Below are 13722 nucleotides of genomic sequence, written 5' to 3'. Positions count from 1 at the left end.
ACTTTTTACTTTATTTGGTACTCTGAACTATTTCTATATGAGCGTCTTTAAGTCTTATGTACACAAACAATTACATGGCATTCAAATGTTTTATCCTGGTATTGGTGATGAGATTGTTTTGAAAAGCTTATGTAACTGGATGGAATTTTTTTTAACAAATTCGCCGAAAAAGTTTACATTACAATTTGATACATTGTTTGCATACTTGCATTCTGTTTGTTATCATTAATAGTTTTAGTGAATGTTATTCGGTACTGGAATGAAAATACGGATTTTTTTTGTGTTATAAACATTTGCTGTTACTAAATGATAGAAATTATTATAAATTAAGGAATGTATCTCCCTCATGCAAAGCTCTGATTCCTTTCACGAATTTGGCTCTACCTTTTGGACCTTTTGAATTTTAGCTCTTCATCTTTTATATAAGCTTTGGATTTTAACTATTTAGGCCACGAGCATCACTGAAGAGACATGTATTGTCGAAATGCGCATCTGGTGCAAGAAAATTAGAACCGTTAATTTTATTATTGCAACAGTTTTATTAGCAATAAGTGGTAATAATGAAAGAGCATCCATAATACTTGTTTTTTTGTTGAATTTCTAATTTGATCCATAATGTATCGTTAGTAATGATCAATATCACAACATTGTTCAGTTCATGTTTAGACTTTCCAGTTTCTTTTATTATCCTGTATACTTTCATTTCTAAACAGTACATACTTTTACACATTCGATAGTCTGAACATTACTGTAAAGACTTAAAAGGACGTATTAATTGATTTTCCAGACTTTTAAGATGTTTTACGATACAACTGACAATTGATAACTATTCTTTATTCACTAGTGGACGATCAGATGATTTTAAATTTGTTTATCGTAACCGCAGCCGAATTGTTTGTTGTAATTTATAAAGGCAACAATACTATAAGAGGAAAACAACGAAACAACAAAAACACAGAATAAAAACGAACACGTAAAACACCCTTGGACAGCAAACAAAACAGCACACAAAAACACCACGAACTGTCTGTCAAACGACTGATCAACGCTACAAAAGTGACGGCACAGGTAATTTAAAAAAATGATATATTTCAAGTTATGTTTGTAATTATTTGATGTGTCTTATAACAATCACAAGAATATTTATATAGAACTGTGTTAGAATTATTAGATAATTAATGCTTATTTATCTCTTTATTAAATTTGATTTCCATCTACATTGATTTGATTGCAATGGATAAGTGTGGTTGTGAATAATAACAGATGATATTGTCAGCATCTTATTCAATACAGCTCTTGTGGCTGTTTTGCAAACATATCAGGTACGCTGCAATCGTCCTTGACATTAAAATCAACTATAAGTGTTCATGCTGCGTGTAGTCATTTGTGTTCCAACCAGTCTGTACAAAAAAAGAGAATTACATTTTTTAACGGAAACATATTGGTAGGCCTCTTTAAATAGTAAATAAAGTTTAGATACTTTAAGGGTATAGTTAAGTTGTAAGTTGTTTGAACACACGATGACAGATTATCAATTGTCAAGGTGCGAACATCAGTTGATGTATAATTTCTATGACACTGACTTTTATTTCTTCAAGCATAAGTGTAAAATGATTATAATTTATTGATAGTACTACAACTGGGACAAGACAAACAATCTACCCCAATAATTTTGTAAATGCATCAAGCATGTGTTAAAAGGGAATGTCTGTATCGAAATCTCGACTCTAATATGTCCCAAAGTCTTCTATTTGTAAAGGAGTTGATGTGCTCAATAAATGATAAATTGTCTCTATAATCCAAACTTTGATCGTAACAACATATTTGTCAGACTGATTAAGATTTTTAAAGATACAGGTGTTGTTTAGACGATAGTTTGAATAAAACAGATGGCGTTTTTCTATTGTTTTTGTCACCATAGATTAGTCCAGAAAGTGTACACTCAATGTGCCGCTGCATCATCGTAACTATTCAGTTAGCAAGGTCAAGATTGTTTCTCAGAAAAATCAAAAAATCATATAAAATCAATAATTAAGGTTTCGATGAGAAATATAGAGAACATGCATTAACAATTTGAACTTTGTCAATTCTATATTGGGTTAAATGAATAGGTATTTAAAGTGTGAAAACGCTTTGCATTGAAGTTTAAATCTTCAAGATTTTAAAATATCGTATCTAAAGAAGGGCTCATTACGGACAATAACAATTGCCTGATCCAAGGAACGGATGCTGATTAAAAGGATCAATGTTGAAGAAAATAAACTTTTTAAATATGTTCTAAAATTTGTCTCGATTTAGTAGTTTACCCACATGCATTACGTAAAAAATCGTCAATAGAATTGTTTACTTTATCAAACATGCACGCTGATAGAATAACAGAACCAAGTGTAGTGTTGTAGATACATATGTATTGTATAGTGTACTGCACCATTTAGAACATTTAACAAATTCTTATATTTCGGACGTATTAGCGGATAAAGAATAAATATACCTCTTCAATGATTTAAATAAATAGAATGAATTGAATAATTATAATCTTGCATTGGTCAAATTGTGTAATCAATTCCTTTTTGTTTAAAAGAACTGTAGAATTTAAAAGGCACATAAAGTGAAATTTTGTTATGGAATAGATGTCTCAAAGGTATAGTTAGTTAAAACTATTTTATGTTAAAACATTTTTATTCAGAATAGTTTTGTTTTCAATTTACTGAAGTTGAAATATAAGAAGCACTAATCAATGACATATTTTTTTTTTATTTTCTTTTCAATGATTTTCTGAAAAAGATAATAACATAAAGCAGGGTTTCCCTTGGTCATTAATTTTTTTCGCCACCTTTATCGTTAAAACAATATATTTTTTGTTTGAAATTTTTCTTTTTTCAAGATATTTTGTTTAATTAAAAACTTGTCATCATAACAACAGTATTCCTTTCCAAACCTTAATTATTAAATGAAGGAGAGCAGTCTTCAAAAGTTTGCTTCAATCACTTGTGTCGCAAAGTGGTAAATAAATCCTCTATGGGACATGTGACGGTTGCCATTTAATCATATCATTTTGTCGCACAATACAATCAACACCTTTATTAATTAGTCATTTGTAGCCTACAGCTATAACATGCAATCAGCTTGGTCAAAATTGGAACGGGCTCAATGTATATTCCGAGTATAGTCTTATCATGTAAAATCCGAGAAACCCGAAACAAAGTAAATAAAGAAGACGACTGAAACTTAATTGTTATATATATTTCTTTTGCTATGTTTTTTTCGCAAATGATGAATCTTAATCGCCACATCTGTTATTTTTTCGTAAAAAATGTGAAATTGCGAACGCCAACAGAAACCCTGATATATAGCATTCACAATAAGTAACATAACTTGTAAGTTCGGAGCAATAATAACATTAATTATAGATAATTGAGGTAAAAATTGAATGTAGACTTGAAATCTTAAACTGAAGGAGTATCTGCTGCGGTGTCAACAACATGAAAACAAAAGTAACCTTACTTGTATTTCTATTGTATTTATCTTTTTTTTATCATGATAGTGATAATATATCGCCCTTTGACTACTAAGGTGTCTGTTCAAACAACAGTGGCTTTTAACAATAAGACTTGATAATTCCTGCTGAAGGATAATCCCGAATAGTGTTTGACGTAAAAATGTACACATTGTTATTTTTAAATTGATTGAGAAAAAACAAATCCGGGTTACAAACTAAAACTGAGGAAAACACATCAAATATAAGAGGAGAAGTACGACAAAACAGAAACACAACACTAAAATGTAACACACACAGAAATGAACTTTAATATAATAATGACCATTTTCCTAACTTGATACCGGACATTTTAATGAAAACAAAATGGTTGGTTGAACCTTGTTTGATGGCATGCCAAACCTTCCGCTTTTATGGCAATGATAAATATAACATTAAAATGACATGATTTCATGATATGACTAAAATACAAAAAAATTGGAGAACATATAGGACAGAGAAAAACATGAATAATAGCTAACAAAAGGTGACAGGTTTAAAATTTAATACGCCAGACGCACGTTTCGTCCATACAAGACTTACCATTGATGCTCTGATGAAAAAGGTTCAAAGGCCGAAACAAGAACAAAGCGTATTTAAAAGCATAATAAACAGTTACCTACATATGCAGCTTTAAACATATCCACTGCATTACCTAATAAAACGTTCAAAAATCCAAAGTAGATAAAATGGTTTTATGTGAGAGTATGCAAAATCAAATATTCCGAACATTAGTTCATCAAACTATAAAAAAAGAAATTAATAGCTGAGAGGGTGAAAAGCAAATCCCCCCACAGAGAAATCACTGGCAACATCGTCGAAGCCAAGGTTGGCAATGCTTTTTAAGTAGTTTCTATCTGGTCTATCACCCTCTTAGCTGTGCATTATTTAATCCTTTATACTGAATGTCATTCCATTATTGACTGTCTCTGTGGTATCTCTCGCCTCTCGTTTATTGTCTTTTACATGTGAATTTAATTCGAAAGGTCTTTGTATTACATCACGTTCATAACAATATGAAGGGTCAAAACGTGGAACTTAAGCATTGTCTTTAACTACTTGATGAAAATTGATTTTTGATTGGTTTGGACAAGCGTGACATTCAAAAATATCCCCCCGCTCAGCCATGGAATAAAAAAGATTATCTCCCTCGTATTAGCCAATGTGGCGAACGTGAAGAATAATAACAACAATTTTCATAGTCCTGAACAGGTATACATATATATAAAAATGAAGAATGACATACTAGTCTAAAGTTTTCTGGGTAGTGTCTTCTGTGCTATTATTGTCTCTTTATCTTTTTCATTTTTACCAATGGCATTGTCAGTTTATTTTCTACCTATGACTTGACTGTCCCTCTGGTATCTTTCGCCCCTCTTTTTCAATTACGGCTTATATTCCTAATTAGTTCTAGGGTTATATGATTTAACATATATGACACAAAATTAAATCTACTTTAATAATCAAATAGATAATTGTATTGGGCTGTGAAAAACTTATATTAAAGATTATTTGAGATTACAGTATAGTCTTAAATCATTAAACATGTAGTTGAATTCAATCATGTAAATAAACAGTGACATTCCTATTGATACGTTATTATTCCGTGGTTTACATGTTTTATTGTACTATTGAGTTATGTATTTATGTTTTCTTCTGACAAGTGTTCTTTATTTTTTTTTTAAAAGTGTTTATTTTTACTTTACTGTTGGTCATTTTGACGATATTTTAACATTGGAATATAAACGAGAGGTATTGCTAGCTATATATTGCTGGTGATCCCATGGATAAATCTGTGGTAGAGTTGTCACTGGCTCAGACGTTCTTATTGTGATGCGTTTACTTTTCTACATTGGTTAGAGGTATAGGGGGAGGGCTGAGATCTCACAAACATGTTTAACCCCGCCGCATTTTTGCGCCTGTCCCAAGTCAGGAGCCTCTGGCCTTTGTTAGTCTTGTATTATTTTAATTTTAGTTTCTTGTGTACAATTTGGAAATTAGTATGGCGTTCATTATCACTGGACTAGTATATATTTGTTTAGGGGCCAGCTGAAGGACGCCTCCAGGTGCGGGAATTTCTCGCTACATTGAAGACCTGTTGGTGACCCTCTGCTGTTGTTTTTATTTGGTCGGGTTGTTGTCTCTTTGACGCATTCCCCATTTCCAGTCTTAATTTTATATATATATATATATATAATAATAATTTTTCAATACTTTAAAATAATTTTCCAAAAAATATTCATGCTCGCAACATTCATTATGTAGTTAGATTGGTTTACGAATATTCATAACCTATCATACTAGAGACCTTTTAAATTCTATTGTTAGTTTAACATTATTCTAAATGCTAATTAGAACTAATTGTAATCCAAGTATTGAGGACATTTAAAACCTCCACGTAATGTGCATGCAATTTAATTTTAAGAAAGACTCCTTCTATATATATATACACTGTTTTGTCCGACATTTTATCAGAAAAACCGAGGACTTTCGTCATAATGTATGTATACAAATGTGTGTCTAGGGCGCATACAACAGGGCAGCGATGAGTAATATGATATATAAAAGTTTAAACGTTTTTAACTTATAAAGCAATTATTTGTGTATTGCATTGTCGTTTTTTTTCTCACTTCAGTGATTCTTTTGTTTTGTAGTTTTCGTCTTATAGTTGATGTATTATCTTCAGTTTTAGTTTGTGACCCGGGCTTGTTTTTGTCTCAATCAATTTACGCCTTCCGAAAATCGGTATACTACTGTTTACTTTATTTGTATATTTATTTGAGTTGACTGTATCTGCAATGTATCGAACTGTAGCCAAATGACATTTTCTAAATTCTGGAAATGAAAGGAAAATAACAAAAATACTGAACTTTGAGGAAAATTCAAATCGGAAACTCCATAATCAAATGTCAAAAACTCAAACGAAACAACTGTCATATTTCTGACTTGCTGCAGGCTTTTTCTAATGTAGAAAATAGTGGATGGTAGATAAACCCTGGTTTTAAAGCTAGCTAAACCTCTCAATTGTATGACAGTCGCATCAAATTCCATTATATTAACAGTTATTAATGAACAGAGCATACAGATATGTGACAAAGAAGCACAAAGTGACATATAAACCTGGCATATAAGAAAAAAATTACAGACAAAATACACAAATATGCCATAGTACAATTACACGATGACGGGATGTTTATGTACAGAGCCAGGTCATATATGTCTAAAAAAAACACACATAAAAAGACATGTACACAAAGCACATTAGCAAACAAGAAAGACAAGGAAACAAATTGTTTTACAATATATAACACAATAACATGATGAATATAAGAACAGAAACCCGTCATTTGAATCAAAGAAACACCAAAAGGAATATAGGCCAAGCACATTAAAAAGAAAGAAAGACATGCATACGATAATTATCATAATGCAATGACGATGTCCGATCCAGATCAAATATATATCAATAAAAATTAGACTAAGCAGTAAACGTAATATTCATAAACTGTACTTTTATAGACCATCGTGTATTATTTGTTAAGCTGATTCGGAATATTTATCAGCAAGGTTTTGGTACATTCCGATGAATTTTATTAGAAAAATGACGAGACTTTTTTTGACATACATAACTTTCTGCCCACTAAGGTGGGGGAAATTTAAAATCATGTCGTTTGTCTTCGATTCTGTAACTGAGATGGCCGTGTATACATGTCAAATTCGAGGTAAAGGTATAACAATTTCCATTTCTTATAGGTACATGTATATTAGTTGAATCCAATCAGAAAATTTCGATTGTTAAAATAACGAACATCACCATTATATCCGAAAGTAAAATTAAATTATCTGGCTTGTTTTATTTACTAATTTTATCTTTTTAATCATGTGTTCACGTGATGAAGACATTAAATGATTTTTTTTTATGTTTCAGCATGATGATGACACTTTACTATACTTTACTAGTTCTACTTATCATGTTGGTGTCAACTCACAGAGTATCATCTTGTCCGTCCAACTGTTCCTGTGGACGAACAACGAACAACACAGTTTTTGTAGAGTGTTTGAGCGGAGGAATGACTGTTATTCCTACAAACTTTCCGAGTGACTCATATTACATGTAATATATCTGTTGTTTCACAACTTTATTCATTGACTTTTATTTCTAATAATTTATACTAGCAAATTTTATGATAATTTACGTGTACGTCTTTAAAACAATGTAAACAACACAAGCAGTATGTCCATAGAAGTTTAGCAAAACAAAATAATCATGTGATAATATATTAATAGTCTAAAAATGACCACCAAAGATTTTCCTGCCTAATTTTACGATCTGCTAACCTATCTCAATTTCGTAGGTATAATTTATAGAACTTTTAACTGCGACCAAATAGTTGTTTATAAGTCAGGACATTTCAAAATATCATCATAGTCTATTTATGCTATGTTTCAACATGATCTACATAGGTTTACGTCACAGTGGTCATAACACAACTGGTTTTGCATTTCAATAAACCAGAAAACCATATCGGCATTACAATTATACGCCATCTACAACATGCTTCCACATGGCATTAATTCTGCCTCACATTGAATTTTTTACCAAAAGAATTGTAGAAATAATTCATATGGGAAAGTTCTTAAAACAATTTTTTACATCGGTTAAACAGAACATTAAGCACAGAAAGTGTAAAAAATATTCTCAAAATTCGTATGCCAAAAAAAAAAAACCCACACATTTCTTCATTCATATTTTCTTGATAAAAGCATCCAAATGAATTGAACTACTAGATAACCTAGCGGGAAACATGGGAAAGTTACCTGTTGATAAAACAGATTCGTGTTTACATGTGTTTATCTTCCAGTCGAGAGAAGGAATTAAATTTGACCGTACTGATATAAAGAGCCAAATATAAGGATGTATGCAAATTAAAAATATGAAGATAAAAGTATAGCATTAAATAATATTTACAGCATTTGTTTTATACCTGGTCACATTGTCATTCGATATTAGTATATGCAGGACAAATATAGTGTTCAACAAATATAACTTTCTCACCTAGTAATCAAATTATTTTCTCAAATCATGGACTTTTTAACAATTTATTCATCAAAAGTGTCTCCTCCACATATCTAAATTTTGAATTAAAACATGATAGTCTTAGTCAACATGATAAAATTGTGCTGTTTTGGCCTTTTGTGGATAGTTGTCTCATTGGCAATCATACCACATCTTCTTTTTTTTTTTATATAAATTAGTTATGCAATTGAAATATGTAATTGAAAATTGTAAATAAATGATAATGATGAAGAAACTGAACACATTTATTGTTAGAATTGAAATAGTCAATTGATTTCTCAGTTATCTTAAACTAACTGATTTAAGTATTCTTCTGAATTATACACCCAATTAAGTTCGTTTTACACTGTCTTGAGTTACTTAAACAAAACGATCAACTCATAAATACAAAACAATTTTAACATGGGTATTTGTTTGTTGAAAGGTTAAAATAAGACTTAAGTGAGAGAAAAAAAAACCAACAAAAAACCGGAGTTTAAAAGGTGTTGCTTTTGTATTTCAGAAACATCACTGGCAACAGAATTAACACAATCGAAGAAAGAGCATTTCAAAATATGACATTATTACTTGTAATGTAAGTATAAGTTGGTTATATTGTAAATAATATCATTTGGTTGTTTAAACGTTATTCCTAATGCACGGTTGAAAAATAGGACAAATAAAAAAAATGAACAACTAAAAGCTATAACATTTCTAAGTAGAAAGAAAAACACACTGCGAAAATAATAACGCAAAAGAGTCAACCTTCTGCTGTTGTTTTTTCTATAGCCGCTGTTAGTCTTGTATTATTTTAATTTTAGTTTCTTGTGTACAATTTGGAAGTTAGTATTGCGTTCATTATCACTGAACTAGTATATATTTGTTTAGGGGCCAGCTGAAGGACGCCTCCAGGTGCGGGAATTTCTCGCTACATTGAAGACCTGTTGGTGACCTCTTGCTGTTGTTTTTTTCTATGGTCGGGTTGTTGTCTCTTTGGCACATTCCCCATTTCCATTCTCAATTTTATATTAAAATAACACGTTATTTTGTTGGTGGTTTCGGAGCACTTTTCGTAGCTCATTTCTATATTTATCCTGAACAGAAACTCTTAAACATAAAAGTTTGAAAGCCAAGACTTGTTTATAAAATAGAAACATATTTACGAGCCGTCGTTGTAAACATCATTCATATACAAATACCAGCACCACACTAACATCACATATATAGTGTTCTAATTAAATTACATTTGATTGTCATTCTTCTTAGAGTTTTAGCGAGTAATACATGTAAGCGGATTTATAATGGCATATATAAGATTATAGATGTTTAGTCAAATTTCAATATAGGATGTGAAACTCAAATGCGGCGATATTTTTGGGACAACTGCTACTATCCATCATTTCCCCCAATAATATTTGATGTGAAACAAAGCTGAAAATGATCATGTATGGTTTGATGAAATAGAAAAACTGAAGGAACGAATTAAATGCATTCACACACATATGAATATGACACAATAATGTGTAACAACATATTTAAATTTGAGTAACATTTGGGAAATAAGAAAAGATAGATTCTTACCCTGAAGTAAAGTTATTTAGGAAAATATCGATCTAACGAGGCACAAAAGTAGTTGTTAGTGGCTTTGAACTCGCTGTTAATTCACTGCGAGTACTCTCAGATATATATACCTAGTGTCTTTTTGTATTTGGAATGTACAAGTACCCGGCCACGTCCACTTGTATTTTTGTCAATTTCATGAGTTGAACTTTTTTCAACTGATTTTTATAGTTCGTTCTTATGTTGTATTGTTATACACTGTCTCAGGTAAGGTGGAGGGTTGGGACCTCGCTAACATGTTTAACCCCGCCAAATTATTGTGTATGTATGTATGTATGTATGTATGTATGTATGTATCTGCCCCAAATCAGGAGCCTGTAATTCAGTGCTTGTCGTTTGTTAAATGTGTTTCATATTTGTTTTTGTTCATTTTTTTGTTAAGCCGTTAGTTTTCTCGTTTGAAATGTTTTACATTGTCATTTCGGGGCCTTTAATAGCTGACTATGCGGTATGGGCTTTTCTTATTGTTGAAGGCCGTACGGTGACCAATAGTTGCTAATTTTTGACTCATTTTGGTCTCTCCAAGTTGTCTTATTGGCAACCATTTCACATCTTCTTTTTTTGAAGTCACAAAAATACTCAACTGCCAGGAAAATGCAACCCTTAATACCAAAATTTGAATGTTTCATAATACTTAGGTTTTTTTATCCTATGCATAGATTACATTAGCCGTGTTTGACATAACTTTGTTGGAATTTTTAATAATCTATGCTCTTCAACTGTCGTTGGTTGATGTTTTCGTATTTCATAAATTTCTATTTATAAAAATTAGGCTATTAGTTTTTATATTAGTTATATGATTTAACATATATGACACAAAATTAAATCTACTTTAATAATCAAATAGATAATTGTATTGGGCTGTGAAAAACTTATATTAAAGATTATTTGAGATTACTGTATAGTCTTAAATCATTAAACATGTAGTTGAATTCAATCATGTAAATAAACAGTGACATTCCTATTGATACGTTATTATTCCGTGGTTTACATGTTTTATTGTACTATTGAGTTATGTATTTATGTTTTCTTCTGACAAGAGTGTTCTTTTTTTTTTTAAAGTGTTTATTTTTACTTTACTTTTGGTCATTTTGACGGTATTTTAACATTGGAATATAAACGAGAGGTATTGCTAGCTATATATTGCTGGTGATCTCATGGATAAATCTGTGGTAGAGTTGTCACTGGGTCAGACGTTCTTATTGTGATGCGTTTACTTTTCTACATTGGTTAGAGGTATAGGGGGAGGGTTGAGATCTCACAAACATGTTTAACCCCGCCGCATTTTTGTGCCTGTCCCAAGTCAGGAGCCTCTGGCCTTTGTTAGTCTTGTAAATTTTAGTTTCTTGTGTACAATTTGGAAATTAGTATGGCGTTCATTATCACCGGACTAGTATATATTTGTTTAGGGGCCAGCTGAAGAACGCCTCCAGGTGCGGGAATTTCTCGCTACATTGAAGACCTGTTGGTGACCCTCTGCTGTTGTTTTTTATTTGGTCGGGTTGTTGTCTCTTTGACACATTCCCAATTTCCAGTCTCAATTTTATATTTTGGACTCATTTTGGTCTCTTGTGAAGAGTTGTCTTATTGGCAACCATTTCACATCTTCTTTTTTTGAAGTCACAAAAATACTCAACTGCCAGAAAAATGCAACCCTTAATACCAAAATTTGAATGTTTCAAAATACTTAGGTTTTTTTTTATCCTATGCATAGATTACATTAGCCGTGTTTGACATAACTTTGTTGGAATTTTTAATAATCTATGCTCTTCAACTGTCGTTGGTTCATGTTTTCGTATTTCGTAAATTTCTATTTATAAAAATTAGGCTATTAGTTTTTCCCAACTTTATTGTTTCATATTTTTCATGTCGGGTCATGTTATCGATGACTGTACAATATGGGCTAATGGGTAAATAAAATACTTACATACATCCTGTTTCTTTTCAGAGATTTAAGTGGCAATCAAATAAATACACTACAACAGGGAACGTTCATAGATCTACCAGCACTCGAGTATATGTATGTATATATGTATTAAACAGCATTATAATAACTGTTAGGTTCATGAAGATAACGTTGTTTTCATTAATATGAATAATCACATACCTTTGAGTATTATAACATATTCAAAATATCAGGCTTTAATTAATTTCACCAGACGTGCGTTTTGTCATCATCAGACTTATAAGTGGTGTACAATGCAGTACGGAAACAAAATGAGATCTAAGGGTTTTATGGTTCTGTGGTACAAACATTATTTTATAAACAGGTTTATTGTTCCATCCTTTTATATAAAGTTTTAATGGGTGTGTTCACAGCTTAGTATAGGATATGGCTGTTGCTGAAGGCCTTATCGTGTCCAGTTCAGTGCAGAAGAAACATAACATATAAATGGCAGTGAAAACGTTAGCTTATTTATTATTCGAAATACTCAAATTCTAAAACACAATCGTATTTAGCTTGATAATCTTTAGACGACAGAAATTTGCTAATATGTTAGATCTTCACTTAGGATTCCAATTTATAATAAAAATATTATAACACGTACATGTGATAAATGTGTGCGTTGGTTGGAGGCACAGATCTCTACCAGCAGATCATGACTTCATATTTTTTGGTGTCGTGTGTTGTTTATTTTATTTACGTCATTTTTTTTTTACATTTAAAATTGAAATAATTTCTCAGCACCGTGTGCGTAGTTCGAAACTTGTGATGCTCGGTTCCAATATATTTCTCAATCTTTAATAACTGATACAACAACAAAATTTTAGTCAATTAATTTATATATTGACTCTTAATAATGACGTATTCTGTGTCATGAGTATGTGCACTTAAAAGATTTCTTTTGTTGAAATTACTACAAATAAAGCTAATACCAACAATGAACACTTGCTTTCTTGAATCTTTAACTTTAACGGAAAAATTTACAATAAAAATACACGATTTTTATTTCTTATGGATTATTTCTCATTTCTAGCTATATATAAATAGTGAAGTATTTGTCTTTAAAGAAAGAGACCTCTGTTGTACTGAAAATATATTACAACAGCTTTGATATTATAGTCTTATTACTGCATTCCTAAATGTTATCATCGGTACAAACGTAAAATCACAAAAATACTGAACTCCGAGGAAAAATTCAAAGACAATTAAAAAACATCTTTCGTAGATTAAAATCGATGTGTAAACATCTTAAACTTTCAAGTGTTGTAGACCTAATCGTTTAAAGTAATATTTAGCAGAAACAAAGTCGTCATTCACGTAAAAAGGTAACCAAATATTCAATCATACTTATTCAGAAGGAATATAATTAAGATACTGTTGTCCAGTAAATAAAGATGGCATTTGTTAGAAATGTATATTGATTCCCTCATATTACACTTTAGTGTATCTCTTATTCCGTTGTTTTCTTTTAACAGTCAATGTGTTTACCTCGGTGTAAACCATTTTCTTTCTCTCAATCGAATTTTCACTTTTGAACCGCAGTATACTACTGTTGCAGTAAATAGG

At 31.1% G+C, this 13722-nt stretch overlaps 1 long non-coding RNA gene across 1 annotated transcript; it reads left to right on the top strand.

The window, feature by feature from the left end:
- The first annotated feature begins 7469 nt into the window (after positions 1-7469).
- LOC139515643 (uncharacterized) lies at positions 7470-12235 on the top strand. Its single transcript, XR_011662819.1, has 3 exons — positions 7470-7649; positions 9115-9186; positions 12160-12235. It is a non-coding gene; the product is annotated as an uncharacterized lncRNA (long non-coding RNA).
- The last annotated feature ends 1487 nt before the right edge of the window (positions 12236-13722 follow it).

This window comes from Mytilus edulis, chromosome 3 (genome assembly GCF_963676685.1).
Source record: "Mytilus edulis chromosome 3, xbMytEdul2.2, whole genome shotgun sequence".
NCBI lineage: Eukaryota > Metazoa > Mollusca > Bivalvia > Mytilida > Mytilidae > Mytilus > Mytilus edulis.
Note: the sequence above shows the minus strand (reverse complement) of the source record. Positions and strands in the feature narration are given on the sequence as shown.